Genomic DNA, 4,552 nt, shown 5'->3' on the forward strand with positions numbered 1-4,552 from the left:
ATGTTTCTGTGCTCAGTTGTGGGTTGCCAGTTGATGATTGGCTGGACATTAGTCAACACTCTACACAGCCCATTGGAATTTTCATTGCTTTTGCATCAGCCACATGGTGTATAATTCACATGATGATGCTGCAAGTGCTGTTACGTCAGGTGATTATGGTGTTGTGTCATTTTGTGTAGCTGTACAGTGTTTTCCTGATTTCTGTGAAGCACAGTGGAACAAAAAGGTAATTTTTGTACCTCACCTTGTCTTGTCCGCCAATATAGGATGTGTCCTCCAGCTTGTCCACCAACGTTGTCAGTGTGGACCCATTAAGCTTACCCCTGACAGTGAAGCACAGGGTTAAAACGTTCCCCTTGGAATGTGGAGGGTTGATTAATTGGACAAGCCTTGTTATAAGAGACCGTGTTGAAGCAGGAGGTGGCCTTGTTAGCCTGGTCACACATTGCTAAAGAAAGTACAGACAGAATTTGTCTTTATTAAAGTTTAAAGTTGCAGTGTCCTGAAAGAAAAGTGTCCTTTTTTAATGCACCAGCAAACGGCAAGATGTGTTTGAAGTGCTAATGTGTGGGGAAAAAATCAATTTGTCTTGAATTTTTTTTGGTTTCAATTTTAATAACACTATTGTGATAGCAGACTTCATCTGGAATATTTCATCATGGTTTAACATCAATTGTATATAAAACTAGAGCAATATTATAATTTCTACCATTTTTAATTCTGATTGGACAGAATACTGTCTGAGTAAATTTCTTGGGCAGTATTTCTGGCTGTAAGGCTTATATTAATACACTTGTTCTAATACCTTATCATGTCATTCATTTTCCATTAATGGAAGGAGTCTGTAGTATCAGTGTTGTATAATGGCCAATGACAACTGTCAGTGGCAACTTTAGGAGGATTTTTTTTTTTAACAAAAATCTTCAGAATGGCTTTGTGGTTCCTTTGCATGTTGTCTTATTAAATCCAAGAGAGGAAAAAACACATGCTGGTGAGAGAATGATTGTTTATAGATACTATAAATTCTTACTTATACATTATATAGTATAAAATAAGTATGAATAGGAACTAATGAGTTTGGAGGATGTTCCTCCAATTTAAACATTAGCAGAAATGGTTAAACTATATGATTCTACAATAAATTCTGTAACAATTCAAGTTGCTCTAGTATAGGATGTTCTTCTGTCAAAGAAAAATGCTTTTCTGAATTGTGAAAATTAGCCTTTTATCTTTTGTTTAACAGGATGTACTGTTTTTCAGTCATATGTCAGGTCTAAGCTGATGCCAGGTCACACTGCACCCAAGGAAAGCTAAAGTCTGTGCAATTACCATGGAATGAGTTATGACTCATTCTTCTGTAAGTGAAACTAAATAATGGCCAATTGCTATTTATCTCTTGGGAGATGATCGTCAGTGCTACTCCTCTGCAACCCACAGGTCAGTCTGAAGGCACAGAGTCTTAAAATACATTCATGTTCTCTGGAGAGGGACCAGGGCTCAATTGGTTTTTTCTCCCACTTAAGCAGGAAAGAGGACCAATTAGGAGAAAGAGTGAGTATGAACCATGTAGCAACAAGAAAGAATGGCATGACACCAGAATTTCTGCTTTTTATTGCTTTCACGTGGAAAGTATTGAATATTTTGCATATTTTGTTACATACAGGTGCTAATTTCATAATTTGTCAAATGACTGAATGAGTCAGTGATTGGACTGTCATTTGTGCTCCACATTTGTGATTTCTAAACATATGTAATATGAAGGTAAAGGACATTTAAACATAATTGCCCTTCATAACAACCTACAACTTACTCACAACCTGTACTACATTTAAAAAATGTTGATATTGTGCCTGAATGTAAAAACCTTTTTACCTTCAAATTATATATATATTCGAAAAACATACATTTCAGTGTCCCAAAATATCCACTCAGGCCTGTTTAAACAAGTCATGCGTTCAACAGGAAGTTGCATCATCTGCATTTTCCTGAGGATTATGGGAAGCAAAAAAACAGATACACTATATTGCCAAAAGTATTCGCCCACCTCCCTTGACTCGCATATGAACTTAAGTGACATCCCATTCCTAATCCATAGGGTTCAATATGACGTCGGTCCACCCTTTGCAGCTATAACAGCTTCAACTCTTCTAGGAAGGCTGTCCACAAGGTTTAGGAGTGTGTTTATGGGAATTTTTGACCATTCTTCCAGAAGCGCATTTGTGAGGTCACACACTGATGTTGGACGAGAAGGCCTGGCTCTCAGTCTCCGCTCTAATTCATCCCAAAGGTGTTCTATCGGGTTGAGGTCAGGACTCTGTGCAGGCCAGTCAAGTTCATCCACACCAGACTCTGTCATCCATGTCTTTATGGACCTTGCTTTGTGCACTGGTGCACAGTCATGTTGGAAGAGGAAGGGGCCAGCTCCAAACTGTTCCCACAAAGTTGGGAGCATGGAATTGTCCAAAATGTCTTGGTATGCTGAAGCATTCAGAGTTCCTTTCACTGGAACTAAGGGGTCAAGCCCAGCTCCTGAAAAACAACCCCACACCATAATCCCCCCTCCACCAAACTTTACACTTGTCACAATGCAGTCAGACAAGTACCGTTCTCCTGGCAACCGCCAAACCCAGACTCGTCCATCAGATTGCCAGAAGGAGAAGCGCGATTCGTCACTCCAGAGAACGCGTCTCCACTGCTCTAGAGTCCAGTGGCGGCGTGCTTTACACCACTGCATCCGACGCTTTGCATTGCACTTGGTGATGTATGGCTTGGATGCAGCTGCTCGGCCATGGAAACCCATTCCATGAAGCTCTCTGCGCACTGTTCTTGAGCTAATCTGAAGGCCACATGAAGTTTGGAGGTCTGTAGCGATTGACTCTGCAGAAAGTTGGCGACCTCTTCGCACTATGCGCCTCAGCATCCGCTGACCCCGCTCCGTCAGTTTACGTGGCCTACCACTTCGTGGCTGAGTTGCTGTCGTTCCCAAACACTTCCACGTTCTTATAAATACAGCTGACAGTTGACTGTGGAATATTTAGGAGCGAGGAAACTGACGACTGGATTTGTTGCACAGGTGGCATCCTATCACAGTTCCACGCTGGAATTCACTGAGCTCCTGAGAGCGACCCATTCTTTCACAAATGTTTGTAAAAACAGTCTGCATGCCTAGGTGCTTGATTTTATACACCTGTGGCCATGGAAGTGATTGGAACACCTGATTCTGATTATTTGGATGGGTGAGCGAATACTTTTGGCAATATAGTGTATATTGTTCATATTCATCATATTGTGATTTTGGAATTCTAACCCTTTAATTTAAATAAAATTATATTGAAAATATAGTATACTTTATTATAATATATAATTATATTATAATATATAATATTATTATTATAATATATGTGCTATTAGCATAGATGTGGGTTGATGCTATTTTAATTGCCTTATTGTACGTTTAAAAAAAACCCTGCTAATCTTTTTCAATGTTTTTCTAAAGCAATCGTCAGCATAGAAACCATATAAAAAATGAAATATATTTAGATTCAATATAATATGCAACAGGCGGCATGGTGACTTAGTGGTTAGCACGTTCGCCTCGCGCGTCCTGTGTTCGAGTCTCACTCCCATTCACTGTGTGTGTGGAGTTCGCATGTTCTCCCCGTGCTTGGTGGGTTTTCTCCGGGTGCTCCAGTTTTCTCCCACAGTCCAAAGACATGCTTCTAGGCTGATTGGACTCTCTAAATTGCCTGTAGTGTGTGGTTGTGTGAGTGAATGACTGTGTACATTCTTAAGTAGTCAATGCTCCTTTAAAATGTATTTAAGGAATGTCATTCGATTAATAGCTGAACATTATGTGCACATCTTTTGTGCCTTGGAGAACAAATGCACACGTACAATAGCTTTTGTCTCATAATGTGCATTGCTTAACAACTTTAAAAAGAAGAGCAATTAGGACGAAGGAAGAAAAAAACTCGATAAAAAAAAATAGTGAAGGAAGAACTGTGTGTAGCCAGCGTTCATACTTTTAAAAATGATTTAAGAAGTGCATTTGCAATTTTCATTATTCATCAGTAAACGTCTGTGTATGTAGCCACTATCAGACCTTTGAATTAATCACACTTGTTATACACTAATGCACTTGTGTGTCTGTTTTAGAGGTTTTTAGGTTGCATGGTCTGGGTTTACTTACATATTGCAATTCTATAAAAATAAATTAAACAAGAGTGTTGTCGATTAAACAATCTTTATTGGTTACTTTTATTTGTATTTTGTTTAGGTACTAGATTAGATTTGAAGAAAAAAAATCTCTTCTAGCTCTTCTAGCCACTTTGGTTACTTTGGAGTTCATTTTTCGGTGGTAAAATGTTTATATATCGGTGCACGTCAATGTTCGTGAATGTCCACGTCTCAATCGGTCAGCAGCAATTCCTTTTTGAATTTGTTAATATTTTTTAGTAACAGTGTTGTGTGTGTGATTTGCTTTCGATGTTTCCTGTTAAAGTCCATTGCAGCTTGTGAATGATTTTAATATGTTGTTCTTTCAGAGGCATTA

This window comes from Hemibagrus wyckioides, linkage group LG16 (genome assembly GCF_019097595.1).
Source record: "Hemibagrus wyckioides isolate EC202008001 linkage group LG16, SWU_Hwy_1.0, whole genome shotgun sequence".
Classification (NCBI taxonomy): Eukaryota; Metazoa; Chordata; class Actinopteri; order Siluriformes; family Bagridae; genus Hemibagrus; species Hemibagrus wyckioides.